Genomic DNA, 23,733 nt, shown 5'->3' with positions numbered 1-23,733 from the left:
GATTTTTTTATCGTTTAATTGACTAAACAAAAGCCCTTTATACATGTTTTACGTGACTGTAACCAGCGGTTTTTGCCAACCAGTCAGTGCGCATGCTCGGAAAATCCCGAATGTAAACAATAACAATTAACTCGTCTATAATACAGAAACGCTGAACCAGTCTAATTGAGGAAGCTTGAATTCTGGCACATGCAGAGCGAATAAACACTACATTTTTCGAAGAAAAGAGGAAAACAAGGACACATTTGAGTACACCATGCAGGTGAGTTGTTTTTGTATTTAATTTCTAGTTAATACTGGTTTGCTCTATAAAATTTCCGTAAAGATATTTTTTAAAGTATTAGATCTGTCTTCATGTGAGATAGATTTCGGGTCGAATTTTCGGATGGAACACACCCGGTGTAACTGTTATTTTCCTCAATCTATGTCTAAAAGCAATAATGTTATTTAAAATTACGGCTAAATTTACGACTGAATTTACGGTTATACTTTGAATAAATGATTATTGTTAAAGCAATATTTTAACATTGAGACAGAATTAGCCGAAAACAAGAGTCAGAAGATACCGTAAATACCATAGAATTGTTGTAAGGCTAGTAAGTAAAGATCAGGATCCTTTTATGCCTACATCTTCGTCTTATGGTGACTTGCAGGGGTTTCACTGGATCAAAAAATGTTGTCGCCACTTTTTCGCGGCGTGAAAACTGTCGGTTATTCCAATCTTATTTAAAAGAACAATCATTTAAAGAAACCTTACTACATTAATGTCCAGGGGTTCTGAAATATTTTATGAGTCTACTTGTCCACGGACAAGTTGGAGCCACAAATTCACTTGTCCGTACCAAAGAAGTACTTGTCCGTACTTTTAAGATAAATAAAGGAAACCATCATTACTAATTAAGCAAATAATACAAACATACACTTTTGTTAAGTTCTATATTTGATTATATACATAGTTAACTAGAAAATAGAAGCAAGATGTGCAAACAATATGAACACGTTTAAGTCACACATGATACCATCTAGGATATTTAATAATCTCAACATAACTAGAAAATTCACTTGAAATAAAATAATCTCCGCTTAATATAAGTATATAATTATCCGCTTATAAGGGAAACTCCTTACAAAGTTTACATTTACACACACCGTAACGTTTTCAACCCAAGGAAATTCAATTAGCCAAGACTCAACAAATTCTCGTTTCCGCTTGGCGTCGTATTCTTGATCATATTCATACTTGGCTTTTCTCTTCTTTTCCGAAGCGGAACTGATTTTATCATTGGTCTGATTAGCGTCATGGCCTGACGTTAAAGTGGTTTTATTTAAAAAAAAAATCGAATGCAGGTCGGTAAAACATGTTTGCGGCCATTTGCAATTTACGAAAAATGTTATCTAATGCGTGATTGGCTGTTGCTATACACGTGCGCTGGTTTCTCTAAAATAAATGTTACCTTATGCGTGATTGGCTTTTGCTATATACGCGTGGACTTGTTAACTACATTAAATAATTATTATCGGACAATAACCTACCTCCTGTTAAAAAAGTGTGATAGTCCGCAGATTAATCATAAGCTATTTATATAAACTTTCGTTTTTTTTATTTTAGGAAAATATTGAAGTTTCGTTCACGAAACTCATTTTACCACGGAAATTTTACTTGTCCCCGGACAAGCCAGCTTTCAAAAACTTCTTGCCCGGAAGGGGAAATTGACAACTCGGACAACTCGGACAGCATATTTCAGAACCCCTGATGTGATTGACTATATGATCACTTTAAAAGGTATGTTATTACATAAAAAACAATAAGTACCTTCACAAGTGGTACCTTCACAAGTCATACCTTCATAAGTCTTAATAAGCTTTATTTGCATATAAATAGCATTTTTTTCAACTTGATAAACAATACAGATAACCAAAATAATATATTATAAATAATGTTTATATCAATGTATTAAACAGTATGCTACATAAATGCTTCAAACTTAATTATTTAAACATAGAATCACACCAGTGTACATCATTTTTGAAAGGAAAAAATAAATAAAAAAAATCAGAAAATAAAGCATCTCACTTCAAATTGCTGCACAGATATAATTGGTCATTTTGTCATTTGGACATGATATACATCAGCTTCCTTTGTTAAAACGTTTTCTGTTAGTGGTGGATGATTTTCAGGTTCAATCAAATGAATGTTTTGCACGCCTATTTCCTGACAGAAAGGCCCAGATAATTGCCACCATCTATTCTAGTTGCCTGAAATAACATAAAACATATTTTTACAAACTATCAACAACAAACCAACACATAAATGTCCCTATCTTTTAATGCCCGTATTTTAACAAATCCGAAATATACAATGTAGTACATCCATTGAACGATATACTTTTTATTTCAGAAATTGTTGGTATCTTAATCAAATTATATCCTTCCCAGAACATTATACATGTTGTAATAATGAAACTATTAAACAGAAATGCTCACAAATACCTGTTGAAACAAGTTTTTAATTTTTTTTGTGGAGAAATTTAATGCTTTTGCCAGCCCCATGGTTTTGATAAAAGAAATAGCGGCCCTAATAATCATTATAATTATTGATCGTCGTGACAGTTGGTCCCCATGTTACTTAATTTATTGCTCAATATAATAAAGGAGCCGTTAATCTGATAATAACCCCCATTGAAACTTGACAATAGCAGCAAAAACACCGTTTGTAACACTTACACGCTTCAGTGATTGCAATCTGCACTGTAGGTCGCTTACATCGTCGTAAATCAATATATAAAACTGACAGACGCTGGCCGCTAATGCGCGGTCGCATGCTTTCGATTCGCAGTATATTTTCGGATAGGATTTTACCGATTTTTTTTATTCGCCTCTTTTAAAAAACTGGAGCCACTTTTAAAAATTTCGCGCCATTTTGCGCCAATGGCGATCGACAGCGTTACTCCTGACTTGACTTTTTTAATAGTACCAATAGTTTTTAATGCACTTTTCTCATAAAAAAAGATCTGATGATAATTTGGTGCATCCAATACCTCAATTGAGATACATCACTGTAAAGAACATGTACTGAGCATAATTATCCAACAGTTGGCCAAGTCTGTTTTTGAAAAACTGAATTAGCAGAGACTTTTTGGTATAAAGGCAGAGCTCCAGATAAGGATTTGTGAAATTAGTAACGGTACTGCCACAGACAGAAAGAAAAGGAGTAACGCTGAAAATCAATTAGTACCTATACTACCATATTCAAAAATACAGGTAGTATTGTACTACCCGTGTTCTTGGATAAATTGAAGGGTTTAAAGCTAACTTAACAGAAACATTTCAGGCCTTGAAGAATCCACTCGACCGCTCGCATATGCGAGTGAAGTTGACGGTCGGGCGAGTAAAGTTTGTTAAATATTCGACCAACCGGACCAGTGCTGTTTTCCAAGTTGAGAAATATTAATTCAGTTCCAGAACTCCTGCCACATCGATACAAATTGCGAACAATTTTTCGAACGAACAAAACATGGGTTAAGTACACAAAAAAACTGCATTTCGTTTTGACAATAAAAAATGACGTCATGGGCACAGTAAAAATAATTCTCAAAATCGGCTGCGCTTTTTGTAGGTGTCAGTGCTCTTAGCTAATCGATTAAAAATGAAAAAAACATTTAAAAGTATTGGTCATTCCGTGAAGAATAAAATTTCATTTTAATGTAAATATCAATAAACAAATAATACATAACTGGTTAATCAAATACTTCTTATATTTTATTAAAAATAAACAGAAACAATAATTATTAATAAACAGAATCATTCGTGATCCGAAGCCTTAGCCAAAATTTACCATATTGTAACCATTTGTCAATCAAGCGTGTCTTTCTGTAAAAGTTCGTCTGAAATATTAAAACTCAGCATGGAAAAGGGTTCTATTTTAAAATATCTGCAATGTGGTAGAGACAGGGAACAGAAAGAAAGGTCATCAAAACGAGAAGCGAAAAGTATTGTGAAAAGGAAACAGGTGCAGGAAACGCAAGGAAAGCAAATAAAATCCATCAGATACTGTAGTTAATTTGTTTGCAGTTTAGTGTCACTATGTTACGTAGGTTAAAAAGGTTCTGGTTGATCATAACTATAAATATAGATATATATTGTATATTTTTTCGAATGCAGGGCTAGAAGATTAATGTGAAGGACGAGTGGATTTTGTCAGGCCTACTCTGGAAAAATTCTTCAAGGCCTGCATTTGCAGCAATAATGATATATATATTTAGCTTCTTAAACTGTTACTTTATTAGGTTTTCCATTCTGAATTATGATGCAAATATATTTACACATTAAAACTTAGACTAAATACTATTTTTTCATTTACTTGACAAGAAAACACAAGCCAACTAGTAAGCTAAGTAAATGAACACTAATGTCACTGTCTCATATTCGGTTTTCCAATCTTCCACTTTTTTTGGATCCGTTTCCAATCATGATTTCTAACATTTTTAGCCACCGATGCAATCAAATCGTTTCATATCGGGGCAACAAATTCTTTTTCTGGGGTCACAGATTGAATGTCAGGATGGTAAGACGACCGTGTCTAGCCATTATATGACACCAAAGTGTTTTTTTGACAGCCTTCCGTTGCGCCCAGACATATTGTTTTTTACGGGTTTAAGAGTACAGAAATCACGCGACAGAATAGACAATAAAACCAGAACACAGCCTACAATTTTTCGGTAATTTAAATTAATGAAAAGCTTCGTAAGTTAGAGACAAGCACATCACGCCGCGCTGACGCGAACGTATCGGTACGGTAGATTTTTTTCGTAAATGCGTAAAAAGGATATTAAAGTCGTAATTGTACGTCCTTTTAATAAAATAAATGCGTAAACCTTCATTAAAAAGCCGTATTTACGATTGTACGGCTCTTATCTGGAGCTCTGAAAGGTAAATTATTCCATTCACATATATACCTGATACAATTTCTAATATGAATTATTACGATTGTCCTTTTGAGGACAAAGTTGCAAAACAAATGAATATTAAGCTACTTCATTAATTTGTAATATTTGCGGGCATAACAACTGAATACTTAGAACTTTATTGGAATATTTTTATATATATCTTTTGGTGTTTATGCCGGTTACACCTCAATCAAAGTTTGTGGAGTTTAGAAACACAAAGTCTGTATGTATTAATATAGTAGCCCATTTAAACCAGTGTGTATATCATATTTTGCAGAATTGTGCACGTTGTGTACATGCCACACTAAATCTATACAACAGAAAAATACACAAAAAGTGCAACATATATACACAACAAAAAATGTTCACAACTGAAAGTATGCAGGATGTATAACACAGACATGTACACTGCATGTACATCGCAAGAATGCACACAGATGTAAATTGGAAGAATGTACACAGAATGTACACTTATTTAAGCAAATCATTAACTGACCTACTGTAAGTTTGTCTCATGTTCACCGCAGAACAGCAGTACTCTGCGGTTGAAGTGTCCATGCTGTGTACTTGCTGTCTATATGGAGTTCTCATGCTCTGTGTTCCAACAAATTCAGAATGCCCCATGCACACCATAGAGATTCTCTGGAGCCAGTTTTTTTCTAATCGATTCAAAGTTTGGCTGTCCAGTTTGGGCACTATTTGGTAGTGGTACACATGTTTCTCACCTAGGGGACTGGGGTTAAATCCCTGTTCCCAAGGCATGTGAGTTTAGTAAGAGGTCACCAAAGGGGACAGGTGGGGTTTCCTCCCTATACTCGGGCTGCCAACAGCACAAGACCAAACAAAAAAAAAATGTATCTTTCCGTAAAAATATTTAATGGTTTTAAATTGCGGCTATATTTCCAAATTCGTCCCAACTTTCGTGAGTCAAATAGTTAATCAAGTAGGAGTGCTGGGACCAGGGTTGACATATTGACCGGACAATTGAGTATTGACCGGGCCGGCGATCAATACCCGGTTAAAACCGGTCAATACTGGTCTTTACTGGTCCATACTGGTTGATTAAAAATTGTAGCATTTAAACATTACAAAGGAGCCATTTTATATTAATTCAATAATTATTCTGTAATTGATAAACTTTTTTCTGAGTTATTTATTGTAAAAAAATAATCTTTAAAGCTGTAAAAAGTTACTTCTTTATTATTTATTGAAACAGCCTCAAATACATAAAAAGGACTAAGGCAATATCTTTATCTCAGTGTATCACATCTGTTACTAAAGTATTATTACTATTGTAGGTACCATAGCATTTCACTTATCTATTGATATATCTTATTTGATAAGCAGATGGACAAACAGAACTCTTGTGTATTCTAGCAGAGGCGCATCCAGAAAATTTTCAGAGGGGGGCTCAACAGGGGAGGGTGCAGGAGGGGTGTCCCCTTCCGTCGACGATTTTTGTTAAATGGCACCTTGAAATGATGCGATTTCCTGCTATCTAATCAGCATTTTGCATGATAAAAGTGCATGTAAAACAAATAAGAACTTGAGTTCACACATCAAGTGTGACAGATGTACGGACAGACAGACACACAGGGGTAAATCAAATGTCTCTCAAACCACTAAAGTGGTGAGAGACATTATCTTTATCCATAAATTTTTTAACAGAGTTAGATGGGTGGACCTCCTAATTAACCTTGTTGGATATCCTACTAGGTAAACTTAGGTACAACATTAAAATGTTTATGTCCATGTCCCTATGAATGGAAAGCAGGCACACAGCGGACAACCTGTCCTGACCCATTGATGATCTTAGTTTTGTCTTAACAAGTCCTTGGGCACTGATACTCTTTTTACACTCGCATGATGTAACAGGGAGCACACATGATATGGACAAAACAGTGTAAATGATGGGGTACAGCTAGGAATCACAATGTGCAACAGAGCCCTGAAAGGTAGTAGGAGGGTTGGGTACACCTTTCCACCTAGCCTGCCATATAAAGTGCAACTCAGCAGGGAGGGACTGAGGGGAAGGGATATCATCAATGAACCATTCAAGGTCACTAGCACTGACAGGAGAGGCGCACATTTGTTCAGGTATAATTTCAATCGCATGGCTGCCTTAGTCTGCAAATCACTGAATCGGGTGTCCATTTCGTTCACAAAAGTGTTAACAAAGGGAGTCGTTAGGTTTCTGTGTAGTTTAATTCGGGTGTTGCTGCCTCAATGTTGTCACGCTTTAAGACAATGATTTAGTTTCATATAGCAAAGTAATTCTTCATTTTTGAGTCTTTTTAAATTTTAAAAAGTATGGATGAACATCAAAGCAGTAATCCCGATTTGTAAAAAAAAATAATCAAAAAAATAATTGCCGTTCATTAAGTGTGCAGTTGAATTTCACTGGCAATAACTTGTTACTCAAAAGGATTATCACTCTAAAGAGCTAATACCAATAAAATTCATCAAAGAAATTACCGAAAAAATAGTTATGATTGTCCATTGCGTTCGTCTAAACTCTTTTAATGCTACACATTGAAATACTGTATAAGTGAATATTACCGCGTGTCGAAAAGTTAGCGAATTCACAAAAACCGACATTTCGCGTGTGGAAATGTTAGCAAATCGCCCGTATCAAAAGGACATAAATAGTTCACGTTGTAAAAATTGCAATGTATTGCTGGTTTCATACAATCCGATTATAATTGTCAGATACTTACCGTTAGTTTAAACGATCGTTAGATTGACGGATTATAGCTGACAACATTAACATTGTTAGTGTTGTGAAAAATATTTGTTTATTTTATGGATTAATTGATCTTGTGTAAATCACAGAAATTATACCGCTATAGCTTTTGTGTCAAATTAATAGTCGCATATTGACAAACTATCTAAGGTAACTTTAATTTGAATGACAATACATTACTGTGCTTCAGTGATGTGAGGGAGGGGGGGAACTGTTAACAATGCCTTTTCTCCGATAACAATAATCCTATTGTTATCAAACGATAAGGTGTGAGAACATGTTTTCCTAACGGGGCTACTGTATCGATATGACTAAATCAGCCTTTGATAAATGTGGCATTTAAACATTATGTAGTCAATGAAGCGTGCACTTTAGCTGACGAAGGTTAGATTGTCTGTACACATTCCTGGGGGCTAATCACACAAATCGACAGCTGTTTATGGCTTAATTAGGGACATATGACAGGAAATACACAAGTGGACTAAAACTGTAAGGGGCTCATTTTTATTAAAAATCGTGTCTAGTCAGCCAGCTGGGGGGGGGGGGCTTTAGCCCCCTAGCCCCCCACCTAAATACGCCTCTTTCTCGGGTTATAAATCTGGCCTCTTAGTTGGTAATAAAATGCATGCAGTATTATGTCTCTGATATTGACAATTAAGCAATTCTGCCCTTAGGCTATTTCATATCACTCACACAAAAGAAGATTACATTGTACTTGCTATTAATTTAATAGTTACTTCTAACTAGTAACTTGTTTCCTTTCTGTATTAAGAGAGTTTTTTTCCCTTTCATATTAAAAAGTTCAATTGGTATTCAAATGAATAAACAATTAAAGTTCTTGATTTTGCCAACAAACAATGTTTTCCAATTGTATGTCTACTCTTCTTTTCAATTATTTTTTTCTTTTAATAATTATTTCTTATTATGTTTTGTATTCTTATATCAATAAAAATTGAAGTTTTTTTCACTATTTTGTTTAAAAAGTATTTAAAGAAATCAATGCAAGAATACATGACAAGTAAGGATTGTGTCAAGAGGCGCCATTTAAGGCCCTATTATCAGTTTTGGGTGCCCCAACCTGTAAAGGTGAGAAGACTGTTAGAAGACTGTGGGGACAGTGGGGTATGCGGAACAACTCATACACAGTACTTGACAGGTTATTGTTGAATCAAGCACAGAATTATCTGAACATCATAATTCATTAGAATTGATTTTTTTTTTCAATCAACCAGAAAAATCCAATTGACCAACTTTGTCTTATTTGCAAAAGTTTGAGAGGTTGGTCTACAAATTGCATGAACAGGTATAAAATAGTGGGTAGTAATAGTTTAAGACATTATTGGCAACATGTCTGTTTAATTAATATTATCAATAGTGTTTAATTAGGCATGGAATATACATTTAAATTGGGGGTAAAGATCAATCAACCAGTATTGACCAGTAATGACCACTTCGGGAGTATTGACCAGGGCGGTTTTAACCGGTAAAAACCGCCGGTTAAAACCGGGGGCGGTCGATTGGTGCCAACCCTGGCTGGGACACATTCCGGCTCAACACATTATGCTGCCTCAGGTGCAAAAAGACCTCATTATATTCAAAATAAACACATAAATGGAAATAAAGCATTATATATGATGTGTAAATATTTTCTAGGACCCAAACTTGGACACCGAGTGGAATGATGTACTCCGAGCAAGGGCATCTTGCCTCCAAAGGAAGAAAATGAGATTACAGAAGAAGACCTCATCAAAATGGTCGAAAGCACCATAGAAAATAAATCCAAAGGCAACGCTCAAAGGTCAATTAAAAGCATAATAGAAAATAAATCTTAAGGTATTGCTTAAGGGTTAATTAAAAGCATCATAGACAACAAACCTAAATGCGATGCTTAAGGGTTAATTAAAAGCATCATAGAAAACAAACATGAATGTGATACTCAAGGGTAAATTAAAAGCATCATAGAAAACAAACCTGAAGGTGATGCTCAAGAGTTAATTAAAAGCATCATAGAAAACAGACCTGAATGTGATGCTCAAGGGTTAAGTAAAAGCATCATAAAAAACAAACCTGAATGTGATTCTCAAGGGTTAATAAAAAGCATCATAGAAAACAAACATGAATGTGATGCTCAAGGGTTAATTAAAAGCATCATAGAAAACAAACCTGAATGTGATGCTTAAGGGTTAATTAAAAGCATCATAGAAAACAAACCTGAATGTGATGCTTAAGGGTTAATTAAAAGCATCGTAGAAAACAAACCTGAATGTGATGCTCATGGGTTAATTAAAAGCATCATAGAAAACAAACCTGAATGTGATGCTCAAGGGTTAATTAAAAGCATCATAGAAACAAACCTGAATGTGATGCTTAAGGGTTAATTAAAAGCATCATAGAAAACAAACCTGCAGGTGATGCTCAGGGTTAATTAAAAGCATCATAGAAAACAAACGTGAATGTGATGCTCAGGGTTAATTGCGCTCAATTGGTCGTTGTAGGCTCAGTTAATGCATAAAAGTACCCTGGGTACTCATATTCTACAATGGACACTCTATTTAAAAAACGCTTTAAGACACCTTGCCTTACTCTAAAATAATTTTTAGTATATTTTCTGGACTAAGGATATTTTGTTATTGTTAAAGTACCTGGGGTTCCTGTAAGTAGTACCTGACGCAAAATGACCAATAGAGTGTGAATTGTGTATAATTGTTTATAATGCAAGGCAACTTTAGAAGTTTAAAAGCATATGTAAATTGGTAAAATACAATGTTAACAGATATTTTAAGGGTAATTGGACTTCATGAGTAAGAAATACGAAAACAGTACCCATATAGTTGTTTTTTAGATTGCATTGTTTAGCGTACTAATAATAATGCAGAAGCTACCATTTTGACTTAAAGACATTGTTTAAACAAAGCTGTAACCCCTCCATTGAATATATATTTAGCCCAAATTTAACCCTCTGCATTCAATTTAACTAGTATGTTCTTGCATTAAGGTGGTGATATATTTGAGCTGTGCTCTTGGAAAACAAGACTTAACGCATGTGCTAAAAGTTTTGTCTTAATGAGCTTGTGCAGTCCACACAAACTGATCAGAGAAGACACTTTCATACTGCTTTTATGGAATTTTTCATTAAAAGGAAGTCTCTTCTTTGCCAATGTTTATTATAGGCAAAAAGTGTCGTCTCTGATAAGCCTGTGTAAACTGCACAGGCAGGCTAATCTGATAGGACACTTTACGCACATTCAATAAACCCCATTTTCTTATTGCGAGGCTCAATTTTATTCCGCTTTTAGGTTGTAAACTGCACATATTAATCTGATACAACACTTAACGCGAAGAAGCCTGGGAGAAATGAGCCTTGATGATCTCAATGAACTCAAGGACCACGTTGATGAAGAATAGGAGAGAATATTTGAACAGTACCGGTAATTAAGAATGCGATATATGTACTGAGATTTAAAACGGAAACAGGGCTATAGATAACTTTTGGGGTATATTGAGTAATTCACCCCCTGTTTTTGACAACAATAGCGTTTTTGTAAATTCAATAGAGTATTAGCACAAATTTTCAGCCCTTACTTTGCGGTACATTTTTGTACGGAAAATAACTAGTCTAAAAAATATGCCCGGTGTTAGTAAGAATTGCGTTTCGTGACGCAAGTTTTTTTTATGGGAATTACGTTATTAAATTTGTATTTGTGTTTTTGTACGCTTTATTTTGAATTTAATTACGTTTTTGGTTATTTCAATTGCGTAATAACGCAAGTAAGCTTGTTATCTATAGCCCTGGGGAAAGATGTGAAAAAATGGTCTTATTTTAACTTTTGAATAGCATATTGATAGAAGAATCTTGTGACAAATTGATATATGTAAGCATTTCTAACTGGGTTTAATACAATATTGTTTGTTAATTCTTAGTTTTCATGATATGGTTACAGTTGTTTTTGATTTATAGGTACTAAAGATATTTGTGTGTATGTCATTTAATAAACTAAGTAAATACAGATGCTAATATTCAATATTCAAGGTTGAAAGTAAAAATATTTTAGATGCATATATGACTGTGACATGTCTTAATTAGTTCTATGATTTATAAGTTATATATTAAAATGTTTAAAAAAATAAATATAATATAAATTTAAATTAAATTAATGTCAATATTTTCAAATACATTTAAATTTATTACTAATATTTACTCCTTATTTCTAAACTATACAGTATAGTTTAGAAATAAGGAGTAAATATTAGTAATAATTATTATATTTTTGTGAGTGAAAATTCCTATTTTAAGGCAAGAATTTAAACATTAAGATAATGTTTTAATTCTGTCTTTAAAATGGGAAAAAACATATTGTACATCATTAAATGTTGAATAAAGAATCAGCATTTTGAAGCATGTGTAAATGATATTTACTTGTGTCGAGAGAAATACAGCTTTTGGCAGATCTGTCATAGCAGTTGGCTGTGCATTTGTTTGTTTGTCTGTCAGTTCCTATAAGGTTAGCTGTAAATGACATGTTTCGTTTAACATCAATAGTTCTCACTACAAAGCTTTTATACCATCACCACAATCTCATCCCGGTAAGTCATGTTGATCGTGATATTGAAGTCCTTTTGGACAAATTTTGTATTACACTTGGTATTCTTCATTAATGCAAAATTACAATTTTCTTCTAAAATCAATCGTGCTTTCTGCAAAGCTTTGACACTTGCTTGTGTGATATATTTGAACACTTTCAACACAACCACTCACTTTGAGTCATCTTTACCTTGACCTCATTTTGATCTCAACATTGTTTGCGTACTTCGGCTATTTAAAAAAATCCATATTCTTTGTTAATTGACTGTTCTCTTAACATTATTACTTATTAATGAAAAGCATTGATAATTCAATTTAATACTGTATACACTGACATCACTTGGCGTAGTTTTTTAGCTCGGCTGTTTTCGGAGAAAACCCGAGGTATTGTCATAGCCAGCTTGTCTTGTCGTGTCCGGCGTCCGCCGTGCTAAAACCTTAACATTGGCTCTAAAATCAAAGTGCTTCCATCTGCAACTTTGAATCTTCACATGTAGATGCACCTTGATGAGTTATACATGCTACACTCATTTTTTTTGGTCACTAGGTCAAAGGTCAAGGTCACTGTGAACTCTAAAAAGATAAAATTCTGACAAGCTTTCATTTATTCAAAAATGCAACTGCAGCCGAGCGTTGGCACCCATTATGCGTTGCTCTTGTTTTACATGCAATATACATTTTAAATGTGTTGACCTTAACATTCTGCTACTGTATAACACTTGAATGGGTCGATGAATCAATGCTGGCAAAGCTTCCAATGGTGGCATCAGTTTTTATTGAATGCAGCATTTTGTTATTATTATTGTTGTTTTATATATCTAAAGTACACAAATAAATTCAGCTTTGAAAACTGGTACTTTCAGTCGACAAAGACTTGCAGAAATGCATGCAGCTCATCAAAGAAGCAAGTTTGGTGAAGTGCGTGAAATATGCAAATTCGATTGGGTAACAGAAGTGAACAAAGCAGGAGAAGGGATATGGGTTGTAATTCACGTATATAAGGAAGGGTAAGTTGGTGAATGAAAACAAATTCAGTACAAAATAGTGTTACCCTTGATTTTGCCAGATATATTACAACAACACTAATTGGTATTATAAACATAGCTTACCAATTTAAAATCTTTTCAAAATAACATTTCATGTCTCTTGCTCATCCTTAGTCAATATCATGGCGAAACGCTTGCATATATACTACAATTATCTGAATGAAACCGCTATTTGGAACCGCTATTTGTATAATATATTATACAAGTAGGAATATGATGGGTTGTCTAAAAGTTGTTAAAGTCAAAATTAAAACTATTAAAGATATTGTATGTTAAAAATATATATTTAATTAAGTTTATAGCTGTGAGATTTGGGATTAAATTTAATGTATCCTTTACATGTAATCTACACTTGCTGATGTACTTTATTGATATAGTAATACGTCATAGGCATCCAATATAGGCCCAAACTCCCCTCTCCCCTAAAAAAAATGTTGGAAATTGTTACATATTAATATTTTGATTTTTGTTGATAACTTTTTACTTTGTTCGCTATAAAATTATACTATTAAATAATTATTTTATTTTTTAGAATTCCATTATGTAAGCTTTTGAATCAACAATATTTGTCTACAAAGAAGGGGAGATGAAAAAACAGTTTGTTGGACCTCTTGCATTTGGCGGCATGAACTTGAAGAAAGATGGTAGGAATGTTAAACAATTATTTTATTGTCTTGTTACTTAAAATTTTCCCCTGGCTCTCAAATTTGACCTCATTTTACAAGCTCTGAAGAGTTACTTAAACAATACAACAGCAGCAAGTAAACCACTTTCTGTGGTGCATTAACCTTTAACCTCTTAGATACATATTTTAATGCATTTGTATTCCGTTAAAAAGTTATATTTATATAAAGACTGTTCTTACTTAATTCAAGTTTTAAAGGCTGTATTTCCAACCCTTAGATGCTGATGAGCAGCAAACAGCATAAAACCAGGACAGACTGCTAGTTACTCAGAGGCTGTTCTGATTTTATGCCTTTTGCACATAGCCATTTTTTCTTTGCCTCTGATTAGGAAAGGGTTAAAACAAACTAGCATTTTAAGGGCCACCCAACTCTTTTAAGAAAGAATGGTCTTATTGTCACATGAAAAAAGTTAAGTAAGATGGTTAAAGGTTAAAGTGACACTACTACTCAAAATAAACGAACATGTCGTACAATTGTTCGTTGAATAAATTTAACCAATTAAAAATCAGTGTTCCTAATGACAATTGCCGAAATTTCAACGCCAGATTTGGTCTGGTAAAATAGTCTAGATGTTAGTAGATACAAAATGTTCGTTTTTATTATTGTTGTGCAAATTTAATTTCACTTTAATTTCTCGCTACGATATCTATGCATACCACACATGAACACTAACATGGTATATTCGTGGGAAATTAAAATGGAATTAATTGTGTCACAGATAAATAAAAACCAGCATTTTGTATCTACAGAAATCTATGTAATCATACCATATCTAGCGTTAAAATTTGTGGCTATTGCTAAAAGGAACACTGATTGTTTAGGTGTTATCTGTATTTTTCGAAATTCTTTACGAAATTTTCGTTGATTTTGAGCATTATAGAGACTTATAAAAAGCATTTTAATTTATTAAGAAGCTTGTTTGTTTATAAAGGTCTTGAAATGGGATAGTTGTTTCTTACATAAACTACACTCCAATTAAGGATGGTATGCATAGCCAAAATATTAACAGACTTAGTTACCAGTTGAGCGAAGTGCAAATGTTAACCGATAATGCCGTTTTTTTATTGTTTTGCAGCGATGTTATTAAAATTTCCCATTTTATTTTGAGCTCACCTGTCACAAAGTGACATGGTGAGCTTAAGTACCGTGTGATGTCCGGCGTCCGTTGTGCATGTGTGCGTGCATCCGTCAACAATTTGTTTGTGTAGACAGTAGAGGTCACAATTTTCATCCAATCTTTATGAAATTTGGATTGGTCAGAATTTTCATCTTGATGAAAACTGGGTTGGGAATGTTTTTTGGTCATCTTCGTTCAAAAACTAGGTCACTAGGTCCAAAACTAGGACACTAGGTCAATTAATAGAAAAACCTTGTGTAGACGGTAGAGGTCGCAGTTTTCGTTCAATCTTTATGAAATTCGGTCAGAATGTTTATCGTGATGAAATCTGGGTTGGGATTGTATTTGGGTCATCTGGGTTCAAAAACAAGGTCACTAAGTAAAATAATCGAAAAACCATCAACAATTTGTTTGTTTAGACAGTAGAGGTCACAGTTTTCATCCAATTTTTATGAAATTTTGTCAGAATGTTTATCTTGATGAAATCTGGGTTGGGATTGAATTTGGGTCATCTGGGGTAAACAACTAGGTTACTAGGTAAAAAACTAGTTCACTAGGTAAAATAATAGAAAATTTAAGAAAAACCTTGTGTAGACAATAGAGGTCGCAGTTTTCATCCAATCTTTATGAAATTTGATCAGAATGTTTATTTTGATGAAATCTGGGTTGGGATTGTATTTGGGTCATCTGGGGTCAAATACTAGGTCACTAGGTTAAATATTAGAAAAACCTCGTGTAGACAATAGAGGTCACAGTTTTCATCTAATCTTTATAAACTTTGATCAGAATGTTTATCATGATGAAATCTGGGTTGGGATTGTATTTGGGTTACCTGGGGTCAAAAACTAGGTCCACAGGCCACATATTAGAAAAACCTTGTGTAGACAATAGAGGTCACAGTTTTCATCCAATCTTTATTAAATTTAGTCAGAATGTTTATCCTGATGAAATCTGGGTTGGGATTGTATTTGGGTCATCTGGGGTTAAAAACTAGGTCCAGGGATCACGCAACTGGGCGACTCGGGCGATTATATCGCCGCGGCTCCTGTAATCGCCCTGATCAAAAGCACCGGCGATAACCACTTCGCCCTAAAATCTGGCAATTATCATATCCGCAGCGCTATCAAAGCTGCATCTGTTTATTACCAAATACATGCCATCGTCAATCAACTGACCAAATCGACGAAACTCCGCCCCCTGGCGTTGTAAATTACCTATTGAAAATTGATAAGCAACCATTCACAGCGCTCGTCATACAGGTATTTGGCAGGATACCCTCTCCTGACTAATCAGAGCGTGGGTTACAAACTCCATTTCGGCTAATAGAAAACATGCCGACACTGGGCGAGACACTTTGTTAATTGATGACAATTATCGCATTCAATGTCCCCAAAACAATGTGGATTAAAAGAATGTCGGTCTCTATGTATTAATTGGTATCTGTTCTTGGTAGACAGGTATGTATATAGGTCACTAGGTAAAATAAAACAAAAACCTTGTGCAGACAATAGAGGTCACAGTTTTCATCCAATCTTTATGAAATTTGGTCAGAATGTTTATCTTAATAAAATCTGGATTGGGTAATCTTGGGTCAGAAACTAGGTCACTAGGTCAAATCATAGAAAAGCCTTGTGTACATGTAGACAATAGAGGTCACAGTTTTCATCAGATCTTAATTAAATATTGTCAGAATGTTTGTCTTGTAAAAATCTGTTTTGGGATTGAATTTGGGTCAGCAAGGGTCAATAACTAGGTCACTAGGTCAAATAAAAAAAAATTGTAGACAGTAGAGGTCACAGTTTTCATCCAAACTTAATTAAATTTGGCCAGAATGTTAATCTTGATGAAATCTGGGTTGGGATTTTATTTGGGACATCTGTGGTAAAAAACAAGGTCACTAGGTCAAATCATAGAAAAACCTTGTGTAGACATTAGAGGTCATAGTTTTCATCTGGTCAGAATGTTTATCTTGATAATATTTGATTTTGGATCATATATGGGTCATCTGGGGTCAAAAATTAGGTCACCGGCCAGTTCTAGTAAGTAAAGAGTTCACAGTTTTCATCACGTCTTAATGACATTTTGTGAGAATGTATTAATTAATGAAATCTTTCTTGGGATTGTATATGGATCTGATACAATTTAAGTAGATGTAGCAAGGTTAGTCAGGTTAGCGATTCAGGGCCATCATGGCCCTCTTGTTTTTTTTACTGTCATAGCACAAAGACCATACTTGTTAATTATTTCAATAGCTGGCAGTAAGTCATGGTATCTGGACTTGAAATTGGTAATTTGAAAAAAAAGATATTTTGTCCGCCAATCTGTTTAATAATAAAGTCTTGTGCTGGGAAAACCAAGTTTCATGCATGTGTTGTCCCAGATTAGCTAGTGCAATCTGCACAGGCTCATCAGGGAAACATGTTCAGAAATGCATTAAACCCAGTTTTCCGCAGAAGTTGCATTAAGCCCTTTTTTCCCAGACAGAGGCTCGTGTATACGGTACCTCTTAAATGAAGGTTGAGAGAAAGTATTTTAGAGTCATTGGTACAGTAGAATTGAATTTTGTTTACATTTCTCAAGCGTTTAAATTGAAAAGGTAAATATATTATTGTGATGGAAAGTAGATGTGCTAGACATTTTTTCATTCACAGTGATCCATCCGCCTATTCCATTGTTATTTGCCTTTGAACAAATCTGACAAAGTGGTACAGGTGTAAAAGCCTTGTATCTTACAAAAGCTCCAGGTCCAGTGTTTGAGCTTAACTCAAAAGATACAATTCAGGGCTCGAAATTAACACTTGCACACTCGCAAAATGCGAGTGAAAACTACTAATTGCGAGTTAAGTTTTAAGCCACTAATATTTTTTTGCTAGTAAATAAGTAGTGAAAAGAAATGAGAAAGAATGCTAATTGCGCTCGACGTCATGAACGCTAAATCTTAGCGTTTTTACATTGTTCATTTTTTATATTGTCGACTACAAAAAAGTGGTATTATTTTTTCAGAGAGAAATTATCAAGAAACTGGAAAGATTAAGATAAATTTCAATGCATGGCTCATTTTGGCCACTTAAAGCAGATGTGTTAATTGAGTATAATTTTTGTTTGTTGGTTATTTAATTTAATGCCAAAATTATATCAATCATCATTTAAATGCGTCATATATTGTCTTCAGTAAAATACGTATTCAATGACATCCAAAGCTACATCTATGTTTCAACAGGCAGCAGGTTATTATGTTTATGTTCTGTTCAATTTATTAAGAAGTACATATAGAATTAAAATATTTGTTTATGTATGTAAACATTTACTTATAAAACATTTTTACAAGTCTTGTAGAGGCCAAATATTTGAAATAATTCTATGCAATTTCTATGTAATCTGTGCACTAGAATGTTTTTATTTATTTACTTGCATTTTTAGCTCTGCTATTATATATGAAATATATATAGTGGAGCAATCCTACTCACCCTGGCGTCGGCGTGAGCGTGCCAATGTTAAAGTTCGCATACTTCCCCAAATATTTCAAATGTCCCTTGACATATAGCTTTCATATTTTGCATACTTCAATACCAACATAACCCCAGCCTATAAACAAGAGCAGACAACTGTATCAAGCATAATGACAGAATTATGGCCCTTTTTTCACTTAGAATATGCATATTATTGATAAATCTATGTTTAAGTTTGTGTACCACCCCAAATATTTCCTATGACCCTTGACATATTGCTTTTATATTTTGCATACTTCTTAACCAACATGACTCCAACCTATAAACAAGAGCAGACAACTGCATCAAGCATTTTGTAACAATAATGGCCCTTTTTTATACGCCCGTTTTAAAAACGGGAAGTATAATAGTTTCAACCTTGACGGGCGGCGGGCGACGTCCACAGCAGTGTCCACTCTCTACTTCAAATAGTTTTCATCCTATCTTCCCCAAACTTGGACAGAAGTTGTGTCTAGACAATATTCAGGCCCAGTTTGCATATGGGTCATGCCGGGTCAAAAACTAGGTCACGGGGTCACTAAGTGCATTTCAAGGATTATGCATGGTGTCTGCTCTCTAATTGAAGTAGTTTTCACCCGATCTTCACCAAATTTCGTCAGAAGTTGTGTCTAGATGATATGTAGGTCAAGTTCAAATATGGGTCATGCCGGGTCAAAAACTAGATGACGAGGTCGCTTAGTGCATTTCAAGCATTTAGCATGGTGTCAGCTCTCTAATTGACGTAGTTTTCATCTTATCTTCACCTTATTTGGTCAGAAGTTGTGTCTAGATGATATGTAGGTCAAGTTCGAATATGGGTCATGCCGGGTAAAAACGAGGTCATTAGGTCACATGTTGCATTTCAAGCATTAAGCATGGTGTCCCCTCTCTAATTGAAGTAGTTTTCATCTGATCTTCACCATATTAATTCAGATGTTACATCTAAATGATATCTAGGTCAAGTTCAAATATGGGTTATGCCGGGTCAATAACTAGGTTCCAAGGTCACTTGGTGCATTTTAAGCATTGATCATGGTGTCCAAAACCTTTGATCGGGCATATCTTGTGACAGTTGGGCACGCTTGTTCACTTATATTATTAGCTCGACTATCATATATGAAATACATATAGTGGAGCTATCCTACTCACCCCGGCGTTGGCGTTAGCGTTTGCGTTGCGGTAAGCAAGAGCATGTAAATGTTAAAGTTTGCGTACCACCTCAAATATTTGCAATGTTCCTTGACATATTGCTTTCATATTTTGCAAACTTCTTATCCAACATGACCCCAATCTATAAACAGGAGCAGACAACTGTATCAAGCATTTTGTAAGAATTATGGCCCATTTTCCATTATATTATGCATATTACTTTAGTTACATTGCCATGATTTCTTTATTTATGATCAGATTTTATTAATACTTTGACAAAACAACACTAACCTGAATACCACAATGGATTCCACCCAAACAATACCCCACGCCCCAACCCAGAATCCCTGCCCCCCCTCCCCCACCCAATTTTTTTATTTTTTTTATGTTTTATTATTTTTGAAAGATCATCTAATAAAATACCACACCCCACATTATAACCGCCTCTCAACCCCTTCTTACCCCCCAAGTTTTTGTTATTTTTGTTTACATTTTTTTATTTTTGAAAGATCTTCTAATAAATTATTGAATATGAACAATTTCCCCATGATGGCTTACGTTATTCTGTATAGCACTAGAATAGTCGAGAGCGCTGTCGTCTGACAGCTCTAGTCTATGTTAAAGTTTGCGTACCATCTCAAATATGTTCTATATCCTTCGACTTATTGCTTTTATATTTTGCATACTTCTTTACCAACATGATCTCAATCTATAAACAAGAGCAGACAACTGTATCAAGCAAAATGACAGAATTATGGCCCTTTTTTCATTAAGATTTTCTATCTTAAAGTTTGCCTACCACCTCAAATATTTTCTATATCCCTTGACATATTGCTTTTATATTTTGCATACTTCTTTACCAACATGACCTTAATCTATAAACAAGAGCAAACAACTGTTTCAAATAATTTGTAACAATTATCACCCTTTTTCCATTTACAATATGCATATTACTTTAGTTACATTGCCATAACTTCTTTATTTATGTTCAGATTTTATTAATACTTTGACAAAACAACACTTACCTGAATACCACAATGGATTCCACCCAAACAATACCCCACGCCCCTACCCAGAATCCTTGCCCCCCCCCCCTAAAAAAATAATGTTTGTATCCCTTTTTTATTTTTGATAGATTTTATTTTTGAAACCCCCCCCCCCCCCAAAAAAAAAAAAATAAAAAAAAATATTTTTTATTTTTGAAAAACCGTCGTAAATAAATTCTTGAATATAAACAATTTCCTTATGATGGCTTACATTATACTGTCAAGGACACTAATAGTCGAGCGCGCTGTCCTCTGACAGCTCTTTTTAATCATGGCCACGTTTTTATTAACAGATTGAAAACAGTATCAAATGGACATCTAAAGTAGCAAAATATATAAACATAAATTAACATTTTACAATTATAATACCTTGATAATTTTATTGCATGCTTAATGTATGCATAACCAAGGGCTTAAAATAAACACTGCAATATGAGTCAACCATGTTTTTCCTTATAATGAAGACGTTTTCAATATAATCCCTTATAAATGCGGTATTCTTATGTGCAGTGAAATGTTTTCATAAACTTTTATTCATGTTATTTAATGTGCACAAGAACATAGAATTTGGACTTTGGCTCTAACAAATGCCATAATTTCTTAAAAATCTGAACGGTAAATAGGTAAGAAAAATATGGTTGAAGAACTATTTGGAGTTGTATATATTGCATTAGGCCTCTGTGGAGCTTGGACTTTTAAAAACGTAATTTGATTTTTATGTATGGAATATTTTTAACAGTTTTTGGAGATATTTTTGTGATGTGAGATTTTTAACTATATGATTGCTGAATGCAATTCTGTATCCGTTTGTTTGTTTGTGACTTATTTGTTAGTCATTTGCATATTCCTTGATGCTACTGAAGTTGCTCTTGTTGTGAAAGAAAATTAATTATTAATTCATCAATACCATTTTTTCTGGCTTTTGAAAAGCTTTTTAGGGCTTTGAAGATAACAACATTTCACTATCGTTTGTTCCTATTGCAGTAGCAAACGACAAAAACATTGGGATAACATTAGTTCATGCTTTCTATCTTGTGTAATTTCGAATGGATATTTTAATGCAATGTTTACTGTGTGTTATTATTGCTTGATACAACAAAGAATAAAATGCCACCAGATGAGATGTAGTATTATCATATTCATCCTGAGTTGATAATCTTTTAGTTGTTTAGGGCCGTTGATGCTTTAAACATAAACTTTCCACCAACATTTTATTATAAAGAATTAAATTATATCAATACATAAGTAAATAAATACTTGTATCAGATATAGCTTTGTAATTGCCTTTTGTCTGATGTAATGTTAAATTCAATGACATGCAACTCTTTTGTTGTTGTTTTTTAAACTACATATAGTCAAGTCAAAACAAAAGAAATAAGAAATAACACTATACACAACTCGCGTGACCTACTCAACATGGATCAGACCCGATCGAAGTCTGAAATCTTTACTGAGTGAAGGGCATTTTCCCTGCAAAGTTCACGGACCAAAGTTCACGGACCTGGGAGCCATAATTCAACAAAACGTATGAAAAATCATTCTTAACGCTCTTGCCGTTACATCATGCATCAGAACTAATTGTCCAGCGCAGTTTGAAACCTTTGTTCACATAAATTTCAACTGGCCGACATTTTAAACACAGGAGTGATTTCATTGGTCTAATGCGTGTCTTTACCTCTGAAGATTTTATTCATTAATCGTGTCTTATCGTTGACGAGTTGGTCAGGCGAGTTGTGTATCGTGTTATATTTTAAAATTTTGATCCAGTATTTGTAAAAATACAAGATATGTCCTTTCAAGAAAGGAAATTCATTTCTGCTTTGAATAGGACCTAGTTCATGGAAATCGCTGCACAATTGATAAAGTTATGGCTATTCAAAGTAACATTGCAGGACGTCATGTGGTTCTTGCGCTCGACACTCTTTCTCCAATATGTTATCATTAAATATCCGTCAGAACATAGGGAAGTTTGCTAAAGAGCTTAGTTTTGGAACAGAAAAACGCACATTTTAAGTGTGTATTAACGTTAGTTTATATGATTGCAGTGACTGCTGATAAATGCTGAATCTCAATTACGCTAACCACTTACATTCACAGCACACTTTATACCTCATATGCATATTACATAATAACTTAGAATACAAAACACCATAACTATGTGTACAACATATTTCCTACACTCTAGGATAACTAAAAAATCGCCGTTAAAGCATAAACAGCGATTTTACATATCTGAAATAAACATATTTAACGCATCTCTAAACATGTTTTAAGATTGAGTTCATCAAATATTGCAAAGTTACTAATCACAAGCATTTTATCACACAATTGCGACAGTTCAGTGTAATACTGAACACAGGATAATTGTTTTTATTGTATGTTTAACCACTTAAGAAGCCTCGTACGCCGGACTTGTAGGTGGCATCATTGTTCGTACCGACACATCCCAAACAATGCCCTTAGTTTTATAACTACAAGCTATAGTCACCTTCGATTTCATAGCAATGTCCAAGCAAGAATATTGCGGTGTCATGATGATAAATGTTGAATTTATGTCTCATCATACGCATATCACTATAATACTGCCAACGAATGTAGCTGCGTGTCTCGTTTACGTGGTTGTGTAGGAATGGACGAGCAGCAACCCCAGCACAGTCCATCCATTGTTTCTCAGTTAAAGTTTTCCGTTCTACTTTCTCTTCAGTTGAATGCGCTATTAATTTCAAACAACAACACCAAAGGAGTGCAGTACAATTATTGCTATAGAAAAGTGACACAGAATCCGAGTTCAATGAATCCGTTGTCATGGTTATCCAACATTTTGTGAGTAAACACGGTCTCCTACTAAACGTCTACATCCACACACAGCCTTTATATTGCTATGCTACGTTCTCTCCACGTCCTCCAAAACCATAACTGCTGCTTGAAGA

General features: G+C 34.3%; 1 pseudogene; it reads left to right on the top strand.

Moving 5' to 3' along the window:
• Positions 1–256: 256 nt before the first annotated feature.
• LOC127849977 (phosducin-like protein 3) overlaps positions 257–23,733 on the top strand; it is a 36,079-nt pseudogene continuing 12,602 nt past the window's right edge.

This window comes from Dreissena polymorpha, chromosome 11 (assembly GCF_020536995.1).
Source record: "Dreissena polymorpha isolate Duluth1 chromosome 11, UMN_Dpol_1.0, whole genome shotgun sequence".
NCBI lineage: Eukaryota > Metazoa > Mollusca > Bivalvia > Myida > Dreissenidae > Dreissena > Dreissena polymorpha.
The sequence above is the reverse complement of the archived record's forward strand: the minus strand, read 5'-3'. Positions and strand labels throughout refer to the sequence as shown.